Source organism: Notolepis coatsorum (assembly GCF_963971535.1).
Source record: "Notolepis coatsorum genome assembly, chromosome: 8".
NCBI classification, from domain to species: domain Eukaryota; kingdom Metazoa; phylum Chordata; class Actinopteri; order Aulopiformes; family Paralepididae; genus Notolepis; species Notolepis coatsorum.
The window spans coordinates 72,206,935-72,230,291 of record NC_140172.1 but is presented as its reverse complement, the minus strand read 5'-3'; the positions used below and the strand labels follow the sequence as shown (position 1 = coordinate 72,230,291).

General features: G+C 43.6%; 1 protein-coding gene across 1 annotated transcript in view; it reads right to left on the bottom strand.

Annotated features, from left to right (window-relative positions):
* The window catches only part of dop1b (DOP1 leucine zipper like protein B), a 272,141-nt gene extending 249,001 nt beyond the window's left edge, over positions 1–23,140 (bottom strand). Inside the window, exon 1 of the mRNA XM_084320857.1 lies at positions 23,009–23,140. The gene's annotated coding sequence lies outside the window, so the exon portion shown is untranslated. The remainder of the gene's footprint in view (positions 1–23,008) is intronic.
* Between the last annotated feature and the right edge of the window lie 217 nt (positions 23,141–23,357).

Here is a 23,357-nt window from a genome sequence, read left to right as displayed (position 1 = left end):
GATGCGTCCCCGACACGCACACAGTCAAGTTTGTGGATGTGCGTGTCCCCGACGAGGGAGAGATGGCGCACACACATTTACACACACTTCTGCAGTCCCTCCCGACGTCCCTCTCTCTCTATCTCTCTCTCCCTCTCTCTCTCCCTCCCTCGTTCTCTGCCTGTCAAACCCTGTTTGAGGAAGTGTCGGGTTACACTATGCCTACGTCCCCGACACACACGCAGTCAAGTTTGTGTGTGTCCCTGACGAGGGAGAGAGATGGCGCACACACATTTACACACACTTCTGCAGTCCCTCCTGCCGTCCCTCTCTCTCTCCATCCCTCTCTCTCTCCATCTCTCTCTCTCTCTCCCTCGTTCTCTGCCTGTCAAACCCAGTTTGAGGAAGTGTCGGGTTACAATACGGTCTCTGGTCTCTATAATGGTTGATGTGGGCAGTTTGATTGATTGAAACTTTATTAACAGATTGCAGAATGGGTACAATACAGTACAGCTCAATACATACAATTGTTTTTTTTTTCCACTTTTTCTCCCATTTTCTATATTTTCTCCCATCCCAATTTCGTATCATCCAATTCAACCCTCCCCTGTCACGGACGCTGTTTCTTGCCTCCCACAAGCCGGCTGCAATGTGGACTAAGTCATACATAGCACAAGTCCCCTCCGGTACTTGAGGTAACAGCAGTCGCATCTTTTCACCTGCGCAGCTCAATCTCTCAGTGGCGAGGAGTAACGCGTGGGAGGCTCACGCTGCCCCCGACACTTCCTGATTCTACTGCGCAGGCGCACAAACCGTACACACACTGTACAACTGTACAAGCAAAACTGTACATTGGAATATTGACAAAACCATACTTGGTCATTTACTGTAAATTGGAGGGGGTTGGGTTAGGACATTTACAGGGGCCAGTTTCGAATTGCAGCCTCCCGTAGGTGTTCTTTGAGACTGGTTTTGAAAGTGGGTAGTGATTCACATTCCTTTACAGCTTTGGGTAGGGCGTTCCACATTGATGTGGCATAATTGCAAAACGTGTTTAGTCCCTTGTTTGAGCCTTGAGTTTAACATGATTTGTGGAGCTCCCTCTGGTGTTGTGATCGTGGTATTCACTGACCTTTGGGAAGTATTTTGACATGTACATGGATATCGGTGGAGGTGAGTACAACCAGGGGCGGAGCTATGAAAATCAATGCTATATTAACATCACGGAAACCGTCAAATCAGAACAGTTTAGTTGAGTGAGGGAGGATCTCGTGAACTCGAGACTAGACTGATGAGTCAATATGGTAATTAGAGACACAGACCCATTGATACTAACCTGTATTACTATAAAACCATGCTAAACACAGAAAAAAGGCATTTATAATGCATGTCCCCTTTAATTTTTTATTAAGACATGTTTTTATATGGGTCGGGACTCGGGACACTATAAAAAATACTATAGAGAATTGTCAGTGCTGTAAAGTTTAAACCTTTTTAAATCTTGACAAAGGAAACACTTTGCTTTCATGAAATATTGTAAGCAGTCATTTGAGGCTTTATAAAAGCAGCACAATGAGCACAAATCTGTCAGTGCAGAGTCCGACCTCATCTTAAATAACAAATGGCATTGCTTGTTGTAGTTAACAAAGAGAGGCAGAGTTGATTTTGCAGGTAAAAAAAATTAAACATTTTATTTTCCCATTCGAATCCCATGCCCATCGAACGAAGCTTCGAAGTATTTAAGAGAGCCCTACCCAGCTTGCTGCCCACCTCTCCGATCCCGAATGGGTAAAAAGGCTAGCATTTGTCCTGCATATTTGCTAAAATGAATGGACTTAATCTATCACTACAAGGTGAAAACACAAGCATCCTGTCGCTCAATGATAAAATACAAGCGTTCACGAGGAAACTCGAGCGCTGGAGTAGAAATGGGCCGGATTTATGTTTCCAGAGCTTGAGGAATTTATGGAGGGAAATTAAGTGTGAAGACAGTAGGGGTGTAACGGTACACAAAAACCACGGTACGGTCATACCTGTCAACCATCCCGTTTTTCCCGGGATTGTACTGTATTTCAACCTTCCTTCCCTCCGCCATCCCGTTAAAATATGTTCCCGTTTTTAATTTTTACAAAATGGCTGCAATTCCCCTCTGTGACGACAGGTGGCAGCAGTGTAGATTAGAACGTTAGCACAGGAAGTCAGACCGGAAGACGGTTGCGACCCGAAGAAGAAGAAGAACAGCGACCGGATAACGGCGTGGTTTAGCGCAAAATGTATTACATTCTAAAAATAGCTACAATACCGGCAATGTGGGGTTGTTCCCGGAGAGCTCACTCTCGGCCGTGGTTTCTCAGTGTATAATGTATGGTGCTCACCCTCAACATGCGAGTAGGGTGAGACAACACCATTCTTTAGTCCAAATAATACCCTACTTTATACTATATTATTACATGGCGTTTTCACATTCGCCGAAATGCTTGCTTGTGATTGGTCAATAGTGCTCGTCAGAGGTCCGATATTACTCGATAAGACGTAAAAGAGAACTTAGTGTAAATATTATTTAATTTGTGTCAACGTTATAAAAATACTATTGTATTCAACAAATTAATTATGATACACCACAATGTGCCCTTTCAATCTATTCTATGGCCTCGTGATTCCACGGCTGCGCAGTGCAGACAATATATATATATATAATATACATACGAGGGGGAGGAGACTACATTGGGAGGGGGCGGGGCCGGGGGGAAGGGGGCGGGGCGAAATATCCAGTTGACAGCTATGGGACACCTCGGTTTTGAAGTCAATGTTCGGTACGGGTTTTCGGTACAGTGGGGGAAAGTTTGGCTTTCCATGTTCTCAGGGGTGATGTAGTGTGCAGTAACTATTGTACTTATAGGGCTGTCAACAAATATATATTTTTATCCACTTTTTCTCCTTGTTTTCTATTTTTCTCCCATCCCAATTTCGTATTATCCAATTCTTCCCTCCCCTGTCTTGAGCGTTGCTAGACTATGCCTCCCACTGGTCGGCTGTAGTGAGGATAGAAGCCTTGCATCACGTGTCCCCTCCGGTACACGAGGAGGCAGCCTGTCACATCTTTTCACCGCAGCAGCTCAAACTCTCAGTGGTGAGGAGTAACGCGTGGGAGGCTCACGCTGCCCCCGCCACTTCCAGTTTCTGCCGCACCGGCGTCACCCAACCGACCTGTAGGAGTCGCTGTCCACAACGTCCAATCCCCACCCACCGGCTTTCCCACCCTCTAACACTGCCAATTGTGCTAGTATGACGTGTCAACGAATATTCTATATTGAAATTAATAATAGACTTGTAAAAAAAATAATAATAATAATAATTATATTAGATTGTGAAAAAAACAGCCCCCGGCGGGCGTTCGTTAGTGGTTAACATACCGTTGTATTCGTTCTAGGGCTGCAACTAATGACTATTTTGGTAGTCGACTAATCTGTCGATTATTTTTTCGACTAGTCGACTAATCGAAAAACAATTATATTAAAAAAAATAAAATAAAAAATATACAATTTTTTTTTTCACTACCTATCTTTGTGAAAGTGGCTTCTCAGCTCTGGTCCAGCTGAAGACAGAGCAGAGGAACAGATTGGACATTGAGCATGACCTCAGAGTTGCTTTGAGACTCTTGTCAGGAACAAACAACATCCCCAGTTATCCCATTAGTTCCCCCAAACTTACTGTCGGTCTGTTATGTTAAGCTAAGAAGTCTTCAGCTGGCTGGACCAGAGCTGAGAAGCCACTTTCACAAAGATAGGTAGTGCAAAAAAATAAATAAAAAAAAAATATATTTTTTTAATGACTAATCGACGCAACAATATCTCGTCGACGATTTTTCATAATCGGGATGTCGATTATGTCGACTAATCATTGCAGCCCTAATTCGTTCGGTACACTACACAGCTGTTCGGTACGGTACGGTACACACTGAAACGGTTCGGTTCGGTACGGATACGTGTACCTTTACACCCCTAGAAGACAGTGAAGATGTCTATAACAACTCACCTCCAAGCCCTTCTTGAACGGTTTAAAAAAAAATTAAATCCCAGAGGAAACGGCACCGGAACAGTATGACTGGATAAGATCAACATTCACTGTAACAACAGCATCACACCTGCCATCCGACCTGGAGGACACGCTTGTTGAACTATCAAGCGACCGAATGGGTAGAGCATGGTACTAACACTGCCAAGGTTAGGGGTTCCAGTCCCTGTCTAGCCCAATGGGTAGAGCATGGCACTGACACTGCCAGAGTTAGGGGTTCCAGTCCCCATCTAGCTCAATGGGTAGAGCATGGCACTAACTAACACTGCCAGGGTTGAGAATTCCATTATCTGTGTACCGTAACTCAGTAGCACTAACGCTGCAACGTATCCAAAAAGATTATTCCAATTCCTGATCGCTAGGGCTGTCTTAAATACTTCGAAGCTTCGTTCGATGGCACAACATAAAAAAAAATCGAAGTTTAAAAAAAAATATATAAAAACAAATTTTGCCTCCAAAATCTTGCGCCTCCATTCCAATGAAACGAAAGTAAGCGGCGCCTTCCCGCCTCCATTCCAATGAAACGAAAGTAAGCGGCGCCTCGACACCTCTCTACAACAAGCACGTGGAGATTATCCGTGTTGAAAACAACAAGGACATGTGCAGCAGACATGTCGACGAAGAAGCGAAGCAATACCGTTTGTTATTTAAGACTATGTCGGACAGATTTGTGTTCATTGTGCTGCTTTTTTAAAGTGTCCCGACCCATATAAAAATATGTCTTAATAAAACGTGCTTAATTAAGTCGAATTCTGCCTTTGTCTCTATCAACTACATATAAATATTTATATAATTGTTTGCTTGATAGACGAAGGTTGCAACATAATTATGTAATGTCATGTCGTTGGCTGTGAGAGCAGCCCCACTGCACCCAGGCAGGGCAGCCGAGTGAAACCTTGTTGGCTGCGTCACAGTCACGAAAGGGGCTACTTAATTAATGAATCCAATCCACTTTAAATTTATAGAGCACATTTAAAAACAACAAAGTTTACCAAAGTGCTGTACAAGTCCCACAACATAAGATAAAAAATAAAATAATAAATTTAAAAAATATATATATATTTAATTAAAAAAAAAAAAATCGAAGCTTCGAATTAAAATCGAAGCTCGGCCCGAAGCTTCGATTGCCAAAAAAAACGTTTAAGGTCAGCCCTAGTGATCGCCATTCCAAATATCGATCACGCTTATTGATTACAGTGTTGGGTCCTGTAAATACATAATCCACGCGTTTTCCGGGCCGGCGAGCACAATCGATCCTTGACGGAAAAGTAAAATTAGCAAACTAGCCACCCCCCCTGCATCAGTGTAAAGTAATGGGGTGCAGTTACACAGGGAGAGACGATAGGGGGCGGTATCTTCCCAATTGAGCTCAGAGAGACTCTGCAGCACTAACCCGAGGCTCGATTGATGAAATATGAATTCAAATCGCCAATAAAAGAAAACGACAAACAAACACTATATTGCGTCGGGGGTAGTGGTGGACGGTATGGTCTAAAATGTATATCACGGTATAATTTGAAGCATAGACGGTAACGGTATAGTGTTGTCACGATACTGGAATTTCGACTTCGATACGATACCTCGAAAAGTATCGATACTTCGATATTATTTCGATATAAAAAAAAGAAATATATATATATAATTTTTTTTTTTTTTTATAAACAAATTTAGCTTCTCTCTGGTACTATAAGAGAAGATAAATATAACAATTTTAAAACCCTTTGTTTATCTTTAGATCACACATTTAAAAATAACTGTTCATCTCACTTCAATCATTTTTATTGCAAATGCAGAACATGGTATTTTCTCAAGCAGACAGATGTAAACACTGTAATCTGTGTTGCATGTACCTGACAAACTGAACTGTTTATATTACAGTTAGTAACAGTTTCGTTTTTATTTAAAGATAACGAGAGAGAGAGAGAGAGAGAGAGAGAGAGAGAGAGAGAGAGAGAGAGAGAGAGAGACGAGAGAGAACGAGAGAGAACGAGAGAGAGAGGTAGAGAGAGAGGTAGCGGTAGATAGAGAGAGAGAGAGAAAGAGGTAGCGATAGAGAGAGAGAGAGAGAGAGAGAGAGAGAGAGAGAGAGAGAGAGAGAGAGAGAGGCTATGCTCGGAGCATTTTAGTAACGTTACATTTTCAACAAGATTGCTGCTATTTAAACACTTGATGGAAACGGGGTAACGTTAACCTTATGTCGACTGTAGTATTGTATGACCTCGACATAACGTTTAAACGTTAACGTTACTCCGTTACCATGCAGTAATTATACAAGTAGCCAGCTAAGCTAACGGAGCTAGCAGTAGCTAACGTTAGCTGGTAGCTGTAACGTTACAACGAATCAGCTGTTGATATTATGCACCATCAGTAGACAACGTATCATGTATTAAACTAGAACACTTTGATTGCCTAAGGCTAAATTCATGATATACCATCCCTTGCCAGCTCTATTTGTCTATGGAGAAGTTCCCCTTCTTTGCAGGGCTATAACTTTTTAAATTCTATTGCTAAATTGCCATTATTAGGGCCCATTCAATGTCCTATATGTATTGTTCAGGGTGTATGAACGTTAAACTTTTTCATTCACATATTCATACTAAAATATGATCTAAAGTATAAGTATGTTTTCATCTCTTTCTGCAGCTTTCTCCAGAACGTGATTTATAGCCCCAAATGCATTATATTGATGATCAAATACAGTTTGATAGCAATCGGTGCGATATAAAAAAATCCAACTGGACGGACTTCTGGAAGTTACTACACGTCATCTGATGTTGACCGGATGGGCGAGGGGGCGTTTATAATTCTATGGGCAGCGTTATAGACCACCGTAACACTTCCGGGATTCTGAAATCAGGGAGGAGATTGCGGGGGTGCATATGAATGAATGTGGACGAGAGCCGTGATGTAAGTGGTTGCCGATACGGCTGTGGGGGTGCTGGAGACATGATCGAATAGACGTTTATGCGCCTCGCTCTCCTGAACACGGCGTGACCCATAACTAATCGATCAGAACTAAATCGGCAGAGAAAAAGCCCATTTTAAAGCACCTATTCCGCTTGGACATGCGCAGAGTGCCCATGGAGTCTGGACGACGCGAGATGACGCAAGAAATGAATGTGGACCGTTCTATCAGAGGGGGGAGCTTCGGTGGCCAGCCGAACAGGATAATGAAAAAATGATCCCACTAAATGGCCAGACGTGTCTTATGGCGACATCTACAATTACCTCATTGAGTCTCCAGGTAGACTAATGTTTATATTTAAGTGCAGCGGTCTGTAGCCACTTACATGACCATCGAAGCTCCCCCCTCTGATAGAACGGTCCACATTCATTCGCGCGTCATCTCGCGTCGTCCAGACTCCATGGGCACTCTGTGCATGTCCAAGCGGAATAGGTGCTTTAAAATGGGCTTTTTCTCTGCCGATTTAGTTCTGATCGATTAGTTATGGGTCACGCCGTGTTCAGGAGAGCGAGGCGCATAAACGTCTATTCGATCATGTCTCTAGCACCCCCACAGCCGTATCTGCAACCACTTCCATCACGGCTCTCGTCCACATCCATTCATTTGACCCCCCCGCAATCTCCTCCTTGATTTCAATGTAACGCGGAAGTGTAGTGGTCTATACCATTCATCTAATGTGGGTCAAATGTTCATCATAGCAGTTAGTGTCGAACACGGTAATATTACACGCTAAAACTCACCCCAGTCTCCGCGGGCCGTTGGGCGATCAGCGTGGGGTAGATAGTTTTCCATTATGGGATGTCGAAATACCCGGTCCATTTCCAGGTTGTATAATACTATATACGTCCAAATCATGTTGTTTATCGAGTTATTTGCAACCGATCGATGTCCAGTGTATCAAGATGGAGTCCCGGGACCTATAGCAAGTGCCCGGAAGTAATATGGGTGATCAGCACTTCATCCACATAACTTCCTGTTTGGCGCTTCTGCCGATCGGCCACCAGATGGCGCTCTTGAACCGCTAGAGGATTGAGAGGAGCTCAGAACTGTGTGTGAAGGCTGCGGATGGAAAATATGATTCCGATCACAGATTTTTGAAATATTGATATTAAAGACGAGTTACGGCGTCCTCTGCAACTTGAGCATGGCGGGGAAGGACGCCTAAACACGTTTTCGGCACTTAAAGTGTTAATGCTTCAGTCACAGTGACGTTGAAAGAGCAGCTGTCACGAACCACTTTCATTTCTTTATGGAGATCGGCGCTGGCACTGCTCTAACACCGCTTGCAAATAGCATTGGGGCAGCTTTAGCTTGTCCTTCGTTGTTTACTTGAAACCCGAAGTACCTCCAAACGGCACTTCTGCTGTTTTCTTTATCCACAAGCACAAGTTGCGGAGGCTCTGCATTTACCATCTTCAGCTAAAATGTTTGTTTACTAACTGAAGAAGACGGCTCTCTGTGACTCTGTGAGGGGGAGGGCTGGACTCGGAGGAGCCGGGGGGCGAGCGCTCTGAACAGCGCGTCAACAACTTGCGGTAGAACACTCGCCAGCTGGTACCGATACTGCAGAAAGTATCGGTACTTCGGGAAATGAGTATCAAAGCCGTTTTAAATATTCAGTATCGATATGTATCGATACTTCGATATTTTTGACAACACTATAACGGTATATATCACGGTATCAGGTTTTTTTTTTTGCCTGATAGGCAGGCTATATAAAGAATGACATCCTCAAGGCATGTAGATTTATAATATTTTAACTTAAAACTAGGCTACTTTTGCGTATACAGTCATTATATTCCAAATAAAATAAGTCCCGAGTTGAGACTCTGTGCTGCTCCCAACGAATCCCAATAGTATGCAACTGCAGAGCCGCAGAGCAGGGGCGCTTTCAGGTCCGGTCACAGGCCCGCTCAACAGCGCCCCCCACCCAACGGCTGAATTGCCAATGGCTGAATTGGAGTATTGCACTGTGCAGGCACAGCTGTCCAGCTCTGCGGCTCTGCAGCTGCATGCTTCTCGCAAAATCCAGCATCCCGCTGCCCAGCCGTCGTTATCAGAACACTACACACATATCATAATGTTCACAGCAAACTGTAGTTGATCACCAGGTATGTTTTATTAACATAGAATAATTCATATAAGAAAAACGATGGGGAAATCTCTTACCTTTCTCCACTGGTTAAAAATGCCAGGAACTGAAATTGAAACTTGCTGTGCGCCGCGGTGATATGCGTTTATTATGAAATGACAATTGCGTGTTGACACGCCCACTGCGCGAAGCCTCCTAAATAACTTTTTCCAGTTTGCACATATCTATTATCTTTTTGTATTTTATTTTTTTTATTATTTTTTAAACAAACATATAAACAAACATGACAACACACGATAAGATGTACAATTTTTTTTTTTTTGAAATTTTATTTGAAGGATAAACCCCTTGAGATATGCTATCTCGTTTTGGAGGGGGTCCTTATTATTAACAGTGCACATCCAATGAAATCACCATATAATTAAATGTCTTATACAGGATATACCCCCAATACCTGCTATCTAATACCCTAAACACATATGCTCTAGCTCGTACCCCCCCCCCTCCCGGACCCCCCATTGGATAATCCATCCATTATCCCTCGCTCCTAACCAGACACTACCATTATATTCTAGCTTTTATTCTCTCCACCACTTCTAACCACATTGTCATTTTGGATTCATTGAGACCCAAAATTCTTGCTGTAGATATTTCTTGATAAATCACATCGAGATATGTAATAATCCAGACCTTTCGGCAATTTTTTTCCGGTTGGAACCATCGTGATGCTATCAGCTTTTTAGCCACTGTGATACCCGGCCGATAAAACCAATCTCTTTAGCTGTGGATGTACTGCACACTCAAAAACATCATTCAGCAGTAATACAGAGGGGTGTACAGGTATATTCAGAGTTAAGAGATTTGATAATTGCTGGGTCACCTCTTTCCAGAATATCTTAACTGGTGGGCAGTCCCAGTACATGTGCATAAATGTCCCCTCGTCCCCATTTGTACATAAAGAGCATTTGGAGTCTTGTTTAAGACCCATTTTTTTCAGTCTTATAGGAGTCAAGTATGTCCTGTGAATATAGTTAAGATTTATTTGTTGATGGTCCGGGTTCCTTGATGTAAATCGAACATTTGCCCAGGCTTCTTGCCAATCAAAATCACTTTCCAGGTCTGGTATATCCCTCCTCCAGACGGAGTCTAGGTGGAGGGTTTCATACGAGGACGTTAGTAATTGATGATAAAAATCTGAAACAAAACCTCTCGATGTCTCTCTTTCATAGAAGAATTTGTGGTATCTGGTGTTCAATTGGTATCTTTAATGGAACACCGTGAGACTTCAAACATAACAATAACTGTGCGTAAAAAAAAATTGTGGACTCGGTGAGATTACATTTTTTGCGTATTTCTTCATAACTACAAAAACCCTGTTTGTTAAAAACATCACCTAATGAGTGTATGCCTTGCTTTTCCCATATAGGGAATCTTATAGGTCGTTTTCCAATCAAGAGTGCATTGTTATTGAATAAGGGAGTATGATTATGCCATTTATGTGGGTTAGAATATTTTTTTGTGTTTCACGCCATATCCGGATCGCATGAGTAATTATGGGGCCAAATTTCCGTTCGCATTGCTTAATTATGTGTATGCTATGTCCTTCAGTCTATGTGGGGCTACTATATTTTCTTCAAAATTTCTCCAGGATACTAATGCTTGGGGATCAAACCATGTTGTCAATGGTCTTAAAGTGTACGCCTTAAAATAGTGGAAAAAATCTGGAAATGCCATACCACCATCTGCTTTGTTTCTCTGTGCGGTGGATCTTTTTATACGTGGTGGTTTGTTATTCCAAATAAATTTGTATGTGGAGGAGTGTAATTTTTTCCAGTAACCCTCTGGAGGGGGTAACGGTAGCATTGAGCTGAAGAAGTTGATTCTAGGTAGTACGTCCATCTTAACTATTGATATCCGTGCCTGTACTGAGTTTTTAAGTTTTGATCACCTATCAAGGTCGTCTTTGATTTTGTTTGGGATTTTTATGTAATTGTGCTTCACTGTTTGTCTTATGGTGGGGAATATTTCCACTCCCAAACATCTAAAGTGTTTTACCATAGGTATCTCTTCTGGGAGGGTTATATTTTTTTTTGCAGGGGCGTTAAGTGGAAGGAAAGCCGACTTCGGCCAATTTATCTTAAATCCCGATAAATCTCCAAAGTCCTCAATCAACTTGAGCAGATGAGGCAATGTGGTGTTGGGGTTTTGCATGAACAGTATTACGTCGTCCGCATATAAACTAATTTTATGTTGTGTGCCCTTGATTACGATTGGTTCTATGGATTGGGATTGTCTTATATATTGTGCTAAAGGCTCTAATGATAGATCGAATAGTCCGGGACTAAGGGGGCAACCCTGTCTAGCTGAGCGTGATACCGGAAAGATTCCGGAGGTGATTATACCTGTTGTAATCATGGCCGATGGGTCTTTGTATAATACTTTAATCATATCAATGAAACCTTTACCTAACCCCATCCTTTCTAATACTGCCCATAGATACGACCATTCCAACCTGTCAAAAGCTTTCATTGCATCCAGGGACAGCATCGCCTTAGGTATGGTGTCGTCCTTGTCAGCATCTAGTACGTGCAGTAATCGTCTTATGTTATCAGTAGAGCTGCCGCGGTATCGGTATTACCGCGGTATCGCTGTTACATCATGCCCACCGCAGCGTTGGGCTGAATACCGGCATCACCGCTGTTTTTTATTATATTATTATTATTATTACGCTCTCGTTGGGCTTGCGGCTCTGCAGATATACCCTACTTCCCTGTCGAGATTCCAAGCGACCCTATTGGGTACCAGAAAAGTCACATGAAACACTGCAGACCACTGATTGGTCAGAAGAGATACGCGTCACATGCTTGGAGCATCTTGCAGTGCGTTTACTTCCTGAATCTCAGCCATCACAACACGGCTAATAGTACGTTAGCTCCCACCGGAGTGGATTACCGACGCCGTCGCTCCTCAGGGAACGAGGCATAATGATTTTACTGCAACGAAATGTTATAATAAAAGCCCTTCGTTCTATACACTTGTCTGATTGAAAACTTTATTAACAGACCGCAGAATGGGTACAACTCGGCACGCTCTGAGCAAAGAAAGGAACTTAGATATTAATTGAGTAACGCTTGCCTTGCTATGTGGTCCGGTAAATACGAACGTGTAACTATACTAACGTTAATGCCACAAATCGAATGCCTTTGTAATCAAAGTAGTAACGTTATAATAATAAGAAGAAGAAAGGGTCGGGGGGGTAACCGGCGGGCGCGACACCGAGGGGAGACTTCGAATCCGTGTTTCACTTTTAATAACGAATGCGTGCATGCCGAATCCCAAACAATATTCATGCTGCAAAGTCATCCTCTAAAGATAGACATTTAGACTAGAGGCAGGCTATATGCTATATAAAGAGTAGACTACAAAAAAAATGCATTCAAACTTTTTTTTTTGTGTGTGTGTGTGCGGTAATACCGCGGCGGTAGGAAATATTTTGCAAATGTGTGCGGTAAGGAAAACAGCAATACCGTGGCAGCTCTAGTTATCAGTGATCAAGCGGCCTCTTATGAAGCCAGTTTGGTCCGGATGAACTAAAGACGTCATATGCTTTTGTAATCTGATGGCTAATACCTTAGAGTACAGTTTGATATCGGTTCCGAGGAGGCTTAAGGGTCTATAACTACCGCACTCGGTGGGGTCTTTGTCTTTTTTAAGGAGGACTGTTATGAGTGCAATATTGTCATTCTTATGGAAGTTCCCCTCCTTGACTGAGTATAAAATCATATTTAGTAATAAGGGTCCAATTATGTCCCAACAAGAGAGGTACATTTCTGGTGGGATACCGTCTCTTCCAGGAGCCTTACCACTTTGCATTTCGGATATGGCCTTCTTGAGTTCCTCTAGTGTGATCGGTGTTTCTAACTGTTTAGCGTCATCCTCTGAAAGTTTAGGGAGATTAATTTGATTAAGATATGTGTCCATTTTGTTTTGATCGAAGGTCGTTTCTGATTTATACAAGTTGGAGTAGAATTCTTTGAATGTCGCGTTTATTTTTTCAGGGTCTGTAACAAGTACTTGTTGTGCTCTAATGGTAGTTATATCTGCAAATTTTGCATTAACTCTTAATCGCATAGCTAATAGGTGACTTGGTTTAGAACCTTGAGAGTACTGCTGTTGTCTTGTGCTACGTATTTGTATTTCCGATTGTTGTCTGTATATGGCATGAATCTCTTTTTTTAGTACATTAACTTGATTTTCCAGTCGAATCGAGTTGTTGTATTGTAAAGAATTAAATAACGTTGAGTAAAGCATTTCCAGTTCAGCCAGTTTTGAGCATCGATTCTTGCGCATTTGAGGAAAAGCTATCAGTGAAATCCTTGATCATTCCCTTTACCGACATCCATAATATTCTGGGGTCCTGCACCGAGTTTGCATTCCTCCGTAGGAATACTGTAAGAGCTTCTTTGAGTTGTGTAATGAATTCCTTGTTATTAAGCAGCATCGAGTTAAATCGCCATCTTGGGGCTCGGGAAGATAGTATACCAAATGTTCCTTTTAGGAGTAAATAACAGTGATCTGATAATGCATTGTGGATAATGTGTTATGTCTCGCAGATCGACAAGAGTACTTCCGGGTCGTGGGGTTAAGTGATCGCCATAAGTCATTTACACCTGTAATCTTCTACCAATCCTTTAATGCATTAGATGAATTTTTTTGTTCGTTGGAAAAGGAGGGGTAAGATTTGTCCATCCTTGGATTCAAAATGGCATTAAAATCCGCACCAATTATAAATGAGTAATCGGGAAGGTCTAACATTGCTTTGGTAAGTGTAGTGAAGAAACCAACTTCGTACAAATTTGGGGCATATACCGCTACCAACGCTATTTTCCTGTTCTTGTGTACAATCTTAGCTATAGTTATCCGACCATCTGCATCAGACCATACTCCCTTCAATTCAATATTCAACTTCCGTCTAACGACTATGGCTACTCCCCGAGTTCTCGTTCCAAAGGAAGAGTGACTAATGTTATGATATGTGTTGTCCGCTAACGTATCCATGTCTTTCTCTAAAATGTGCGTTTCGCTTAGCAGAGCCACGTCAACCTGTTCTTTTTTAATCAGTGTGAGCACGCTTTTGCGTTTGTGTTGATTATTTATTCCTCCAGTGTTCCAGATCATTATATTCAAACTAGCCATAATCTATACATGTTGTCGTGTAGTTGTTGGTAATGCTTCTGGAGTGCAAAGCTACAATAGATATACATCCAACTATTGAGGTCCCGTTGAGAGCCGAGCTTAAAAACATACATATATACAAATAAAAATCCCGTAATCCCCCCTTCCACCGAGAGTCGTACAGGACTGTGTTCCATAGACACATCCTACGCGTATGACTCCCTCCCTTAAGCCACCGGGTTGCCTAAAATGAGCTTTGTAACCCTAATCTTCCTATGCTAATTGCTATAGGATCTACAACTTTCATTCTAATTCAATAGAATGTCGCTTTTTGGTCTTGCGCCTTCCCATTAATGTAATAACAATAGTGTGAAAAATGAAAAATATACCTTCATTGATATATTCATTTGAACCTTCTACTAACTTATGTTGGAACCATCAGAAAGAGGAAAAGAGTGGAGAAAAATACTAACACCACCAAAAAAAAAAAAAAAAAAGTGAGAATTAAAATAAAACTCAGAGAAAAAAGAAAATGAAATAAAAATGAATAAAGAGAAAAACAGAGACTTTTAGAGCTACATTATGCAAATCACTAAATCACTGGAGTAATTATTTAAAATATTAGAATAACCTTGTCATGCTTGTACCTTTAGATGTGGCTGATGTTTTTTTTAAAGCCTTATTAAACGTACGTCATTGGATCATTATGCTTATACATACCAGATGTTAATGTTAAAGTTACAGGCCTTCATTGTAGGAGTGCATTATATTCTAGAAGGTTGTAGAATACCCTTGTGAATTCGTAAACACTGCTGTTATGTTCCAGAATGATCTTCCTACCCAGGAGTCATGACCTAATAGTATTTTCCGGAATATTCCATTGTGCCCCTGAGCAGTCGATAGAAGAGTCCAGAATATTCCAGAATGTTCCCAATGTCAATATTGGATTATTGTCACCTCAGAGACCAGAAGTCTATAAATATAATGCCTTACGATCCGTATTAAACACCTTGTGCCTCAGTGTTGCCAGCATGCATATCATCTGTTGCTTTTGTTGAGCCGTGGTAAAGCCATTCTAATAAAAGTACTAAAATACAAAGAGGAAAAGAATTGAGAAAAAGAATGTTGCTTCATGTAGTCATCGGCGTCTTTAGGCGAGCGTAATCCGTGCCTAATACCATCTTCCCCCAAGATGGATAGTAGTGCCGGGTACTTAAGGCTTGGTTTAAGACCTCTCTTGTACAATCTCTGCAGCACATCCTTGTAGGGGACACGCAGAGCGATGGCCTCCTTGCATAGATCTTCGTAGAAAGATACTAAATTATCACCATATTTCAGTTTCCCCCTTTGATTGCGCGCCCCTCTGATGATCGCGTCTCTTATTTCGGTCTTGCGCAGAGTAGCAATGATAACCCTCGGACCGTTGCCTCTTTGGTCTCGTGTACCGATTCTGTAACATTGGTCCACTATCGGCGCTGTGGGTAGGATGTGGTTACCTAGAATACCTGCTAATACAGTTGGAAACTTGTCGTCTGTGCAATTGAATGATTCATCCAGTCCCACAATACGGATATTATTTCTCCGGTAGTAACGTTGGATCTCGAGCCGCCTCTCCATTGCTTCATCTTCGATGTATTTTCTTCCGAAACGCTTCTTCCACCTGTTTTCTCTCCTTTGTTAACTCTGTAAATCCATCGTTAACGGTCTTCTCGTTCTCTTGGACCACCTGTGTAATTCCTAGCACCGTATTCTCCACTGCAGTGATTCGCCCGGCCTGTTCAACGGCCGCTTTTATAACCTCATCGAATTTAGCGTCGATGTGTACTTTGAATTCATCTATGTGTACTTTGAATTCATCAATGTGTAATTTGAAAGCGACCATCTGATCCTTCCCTGCTTGTATCTGATCTTGCATCTAATCCTTCCCTGCTTGCATCTGATCTTTTATCATGTCAGTCAGAGACTTGAAGTCGGGATGTGTAACTACACTGCTTGTGTCAGTTGATGTTGAAGGTGCATTAGGGTACACGGTGGATTTGATGGACATTTTCTTCTCAAATTCCCCTGCTTTATCTCTCACAGTGTTTTTCCCTGCTGTTACCGTTATGTTGTCGTCTGCTATCACCCTCTCGGGGCATGTCGTCGTTGGTCCCGGTATATTCTCCACAATTGTCTCCCCGACGGGGCCAGTCAACAACGGTACTGTTGTATGGCGACGGCTGTATCCTTCGAACGTGTCAAAACCTGCGCCGTTGGAATGTCGGCTCCGGGCTTCTTTCCACTCTTTTTCTTGTCCTTAGGATCCATGTTGAATCTTTGTGTCTTTTGATATAGTTAGTAAAAGGTCTTATTTAATATATACAATGTGGTTTAATCTCATTAGTGTTGTTAAAATAAGGTTTTTAAACTAAATTAACGTTGACGGGAGCGGAGCAGTAACCAAACGCACCTGCTACATACTGCTGTCAAACCGGAAGTCCATATCTATTATCTATGACTAATTCTATCTATTTTTAGGGGCAAATGCGAGTGAAATAGTTGCGCTGTGGTTACATGACGTCATTGCTATTTTAGAGCTGCTCTACCGGTTACAAGGTATAGTCAAAATCCATACCGTAGACTCTAGAGCAAATTCATACCGTTTATACCGTATACCGTTTACCATCCACCCCTAGTCGGGGGCACTCAAAGGTCGGCATGAACTAACGACAAAGCGCATCCGTGGCACTCAATGTGTTAAGGTCATTAACGGGAAATTACCTCCTTATCTCGCATCACTATTAGTTCAGAACACTAGACCCTATATGACTCACTCTAATGATTGGCTTACACTGGAGGTCCCCCATGTACAGACCCAACTTGGAAAATCAGCCTTTCATTATAGTGCCCCTACTACATGGAACTCTCATTCAGCTCTCACTGAAGATGAAACTACCTATAAAACGCAGGGGAAGTTTAGAGGTTTACTTGCAGGCCTGCCTGCAACAGTCTGTAACTGTTTTTCTTAGCCTACTTATATTAGTTTAGGGCAGTATATAGTCTTTCAGGTGTTTCGCACATTGGTCTTTGTTGTCGTCATTTGGGACACAGTTTCCGGTGGGGCGTGTCGTGGCTGGAGGGGGACGCGGGTAGTTTTCTAAAGATTTCTTTTTTGGCGTTTTATTACTACTGGGCAGTCCAGTAGAGAGAGACAGAGGAGGAATGGGAGACAGAGTGGGGGGGAAGACATTCGGCAAATAACGACGGGTTCGGGAATCGAACCCGGGTCGGCCGTGTCGCGGCTGAGCGCGCTATGTGGTTCGCCACTGGGGCGCCCCTGGGGGGACGCGGGTAGTTTGAGTGTACTTGGGCGGTTTGTGTGTAGTGGTGGGGGGGTCGTTTCTGTGGGCTGCTTTGTTGCCTCTGGTCCTGGTGGCGTGAATATTAAAGGCAACCTACTTGTGTTCAGCTTTTCTCTGATTGGCCACGACCCCCTGCCCCCTTTTGCCGCGAACGCGGCAGCAGAGGTCCCTGCAAGGTCCCAAATTAAATGAATGAAGCGAGCAGCGAACGCAGCAGCAGAGTGTATAATGTTATTTCGCGGAGCATAATGTATAATGTTATTTCGCCCGTTTGTAACGTCATAACATCAGTGGAGGCTGCTGACTGATTAACTTGAAACTGTACAATTGTAACGTTCTATGTTATTTCGCGTATAATGTTATTTCGCCCGTTGGAGGCTGCTGACTGATTAATAATAAGCTCTCTTTATTTCGCGGAGCATAATGTATAATGTTATTTCGCGTTTGTAACGTCATAACATCGCTGGAGGCTGCTGACTGATTAATAATAAGCTCTCTTTATTTCGCTTCCATTCATTTTGCTTGCACGTTGGCGGCAGGGTCCATCGCGAATTAGTTAGTTATATTAGTATATTAGTATTAGTATATTAGTTAGTTATATGGCGGCGTTTTGTGATGCAGCATTAACCAACAACATTAACCAACAACGAGGCACAACGAGGCAGAGGCATTAACCAACGAGCACCTCTCAGAGCACCTGGGGGAGCCTCATGCGCATGCGCGGCCGCGGTCACTCTCTGCCGCGTCTCTCTGCCGCGTCCTCTCTGCCGCGTAACAACACACAGAGCGGCGCGGATAAGGGCGTGTGCTAGGGCGGTCACGTGGCCAATCAGGGAAACGCTGAACGAAAAGCTGAACACAAGTAGGTTGCCTTTAATATTCACGCGTCCTGGTGGCCTTGTCAGTGCGGGGGATCGTGGATTCTATGTTTTTGCTTTCGGATTCTATGGGGGGGTGGCGGGTCGTGTGCCCCATGGCCTGTAGCCGTGCCGAGGGGGGCAGTGATTCTCGATGTTCGGGAGGATGGATATGGTGGTGGTTGGATGGGGGGGGGGCGTGTGGCGTTGTGGTTGGTCTGGGATGGCTCTGGGACCTTTGGAGCACTTTGGGGTACTGTAGGGGTTATGGTGGGTTCTTTGTGCGGGGGATCCCTGTGGTGTCGGTGGGTTGGGGGAGTTTAGCGATGGGGGCTGGCCGGGGTCCTTCGGGGCGCATGCGGCGGGCTGGTGTTCCGACTCTGGGGAGGTCTGGGGGAGTTTGGTTGGAGCCTATGGCGCCTGTGGCTTCGACTGGACCTTTCCTAGGCCTTCCCCGGAGTTGGTTATTGGTCTCTTGTGTGTGCTTTGGTAGATTTTTGGTTAGTCTTCAGTGTTGGGCTCCCTCGGTTCGCCGACTGGTTTTGGGGTTCCTTGCGTGGGGGGCTCGCTGGGGCTTCTGCTGTGTTCCGGGGTGTCCCGGGGGTCCCGGTGTCGTCTCGGACCATCCCGACCCTGCATGTCTTCTCGTTTGGCCGTTGTTGTGTCTGTCTGCTTGAGTGTGTGGAGTCGTGTCTCCTTTGGCGTGGCTGCGGGTCCTGGGGTGCGTGGCCTGTCATTCCTCTGTGGAGTTTGGGGGTGGGGGCGTGGTGTTCGCTGGTTTTCCTTGTGGTGGCGGAGGCGCCGGGGTAGATGGAGCGGCCTGTGGGGTTGGCATTCCCATCGCCGTGCATGGCGGTGTGAGTGGCGTGCGGGCAGTCGCATCTTTTCACCTGCACAGCTCGATCTCTCAGTGGCGAGGAGTAACGCGTGGGAGGCTCACGCTGCCCCCGACACTTCCTGATTCTACTGCGCAGGCGCACCAACCGACCTGTAGGAGTCGCTGTCCACAACGCCCGATCCCCACCCTTCAGTTTCCATCCCCGTAATACGGCCAATGTGTATTACTGTGGACGACCAGCTAAACTGAAAGCAAATGTGGAGCGCTGGGCTCGAACTGACGAGCCCAGCGTCTCCAGCATTTCGTGGCGAGTGCCTTGCCCACTACGCCACGTAGCCGCTACCACAGTTTAGTTAAAGCTTTCTTGGCTGCCACTATCAATATCTTAATCAAATATTTGTCTTCCCCTTGGATTCCTTCTTGTGACAGATTCCCCAAATACAACACTTGGCCTCCCTGGGGTATTTCGTATCCTATTATTTCATTTATTATCCCTCCTATCTCTTCCCAGTAGTGCCTTATCTTCTGACATCCCCAGAATATGTGTGTATGGTTCGCCCCTTCCTGTCCACACTCCCTCCAACATGTTTTCTTTGCTGGTGTGTTTTATACCTATTCGTATGTCTGAAATGTATGCAATTTCTTTATTTTGTCAATTTGTGTGCTGATTTTATGCCCATGTTCATTTTTATTTTTTTTAATGTATACTAATTGCTGTGGTGCACTCTGGTCTGAGAGTACTATGTAGATAGCTATTAATATTTATTATTGTTATATTGTAGAGATGTGTGCATTGAGGTGTCTGTAGGGTCTCGACTGCATTGAAAATGCGGGTGACCTCAATTGTAATTTCGAGAATAAATAAAGGTTGATGATGATGATGATGACAATGCATGTGTGTGTGTATTCCTGTGTGTGTGTGCCACCCATTGCATGTCCCATGTCGTTGCATGCCGAATAAAGACGTCTCTAAAGAGGTCCTGGTGCATTATTATATTATTATTATATTGCTGCCGTCACATGAAACAAAACCACAAAACCCAAACTCTAATGCTGCTGAAACAAAACCACAAAACCCAAACTCTATTGCTGCTGTCACAGAAAACAAAACCACAAAACCCAAACTCTATTGCTGCAGGTCACAGGAAACAAAACCCAGAATATAGGCTATAGGTCACATAATTACAGCCTAAAGCCTATTATATTATAGGAGACCGCTTGCTGGTTCCTGGCTGTATTATGTAATGTTCCGCTACGCTTTGCTCGCTTCACAATTCACATCATCACTAACATGAAGTGTAGCAGTACGGACATATAAATACATACAAACATATACAACCAGACGGTCTCCTGTAATGTAATGGAAACACAAAGCAGTGTTTCACAGTGATGTTGGGTTATCTGACCTGTGACCAGGAGGACAGAACGGAGCAACACGAGAGGCTGAAATGATAACTCATTGGGAATCTATCTGCGGTGAACCACAATGAATAGGAGAACCAAATCTGTTATGGACGTGGGAAGGCTCACTGTAAGGATGGACTGTAATAACAGCAAATAAACCAAAAGAATACACAAGTCCTACAGTAAGCATAGTAGGAAGGACTGAAGAGAAACAGTCAGACAGACAGACAGACAGACAGACAGACAGACAGACAGACAGACAGACAGACAGACAGACAGACAGACAGACAGACAGACAGACAGAGAGAGAGGGGAGAGAATTTGGAGTATCCAGTGAGATGAGTAAGTTCCTTAAGTGATGATCATGACATCAGACTTATGACATCATCTCTGTCGTCATCTTTTAGTTCTTTTCTGATTACCAATATTCTGTGTTGGGTTTGTATTATTCATGTAGGTGCTTTTTAGACATGAAGCACCTCACAGATGATGATGTCACTCAGTCAGTCACTCACTCACTCTACAGTCAGCCACTCTGCCCCTAGTGGCGGCTCCGAGCCTGTGTCCTTGTTTTATTGATAAACAACAGCATGGAGTCCAAAACTGTTTCCTCCCCGGCCCGAGGGCGATAGGATAATGTTTATGTATTCATGCGTGTCTCCTGAATGGTACACTGTCAGATACTATTAGTTTTCATGTAGGCTAAATGTGACGCCTTGTTTAGGGCCGTCTACTGCGTTACCCAACCTGACCCACTTCCCAATCTGCCCAGGTGCTTTGTTCAGTTGGGTAGATCAACAGAACAGAGTGATCAGAAAGGCAAACGGATGGGTTTGGTGCTCACTCAGTATTGGCTGATAATACAACAGTAGGCCTACTTCTGAGAACTGGCATCACCAACAGTGGCAGCCTATCACTGACTGATGAGAAGCCATAGAATGATAAGATTAATCTAATCAATGTATTATATGCAGAAAGAGAAGGTGGGTGGATGTGTGCATATAGGGTGGACACGGTTTCTGCTGACTTGAGCAAACAAACTGCACTACGGTCTACGGACAAGAGAGAACATGAACTGTTGCCTGGCTTTTACAATGTGTGACCGTGATGCGGCGATATCACCATCGCCACCTATGTGACCATAGGTGCAATTATGCCACATCAATGTGGAACGCCCTACCCACAGCTGGAATGTGAATCACTACCCACTTTCAAAACCACTCTCAAGGAGCACCTACGGGAGATTGCAATTCGAAACTGGCCCCTGTAAATGTCCTAACGCAACCCCCTCCAATGTACAGTAAATGTCCTAACCCAATAATACATGAGACCCTCTTCTTGGGAGTAAGGTTGTCAATAATCCAATGTACAGTTACCCCCCCCCCCCCACCCCACCTTCTCCAATGTACAGTTTCTTGTTTCTTCGTCAAATGTATATACTCTCTTTTTTAGACTATTTTTGTATCACAAACAGTACTGTATTTGTAAATCTGGTATGTCATAAATGTATAGATGTAGCAGTACTGTCTATCATATGTATGTCATATACGTTATGATGAATTGAAAATGGGGGACCCTGATGTAAACAAGACGAAAGTCTTTCTCTGGTCTGACTGCATCCCCTTAACAATTGTGTGTATTGAGCTGTACTGTATTGTACGACCCATTCTTCAATCTGTTAATAAAATTTTCAATCAATCAATCATTCAAAACCACTGTCACTCAATATAATCGTGCCTTGCTGTGCAACGATAGGAGGACTGGAGAGAGGAGAGGAGAGGACAGTACCGTCTACGCCTGAACACAGTCAACTCATGACACAGCCGGAGTGTGCGACTCCGCGGCCACAGGCAGCAAAGCACGATTATATTGAGCCGAGACCTCTGTGCTGCATGATGTAAGAGGCTGGCTATCATAGCGCCCAGACATGGTCAAGTCTATGACCGCCTCTGTAGCCACGAACCGTCATCAGCAGTAATAAGTGTGTCCATGTGAGCGACAGCATGGGAGAACGTTGGCCATGTTATTATCACATGCAAGAAGAGGTTCAACATTGCACACAAAAAAACTGCTCAATAATACAAAATGTAACACAAATTACACGATGTTCCAAATCGATATTGATAACATCCTAGTCATTCAGATGAGTGGTCATTTCTGACAATAAAAAAAACGAAGCACATAGCCTACCAGTAGTCGCCTGCCACAATTCCTCCAACCTATAGCACAACGTGAATAATAACATAATAATATACATGTAGACAGGATGCATCAATGACTCACCACACAGCAAAACAAGCCCACGGTGAACCCAGGCACTCCCGATTCAAAACCACCTGACTCAAATACTCAATGGATGGGTCTTCATTGGGCATCCTTCTTGTAAACGTGCAGTAGGAATGCGGATTAAACAGTGCTACTCTGGCAGAAAGGTTATTATTCCCGTCTCGTCCCGGTGTTGCAGAGATTACAAATCATCATAAACAACGCAACCGGGTGGAATCGTCCTCAAACTCAGCTGACTCAGTGCTGAGCGACGAGCGCACTTCCTGGTACACGGAGGGGGTGGAGGGGGGATACTTTAGCCCAGGAGCGATGTTGCTTCAGGTTCAAGTCAACAACAGCTTGGAGC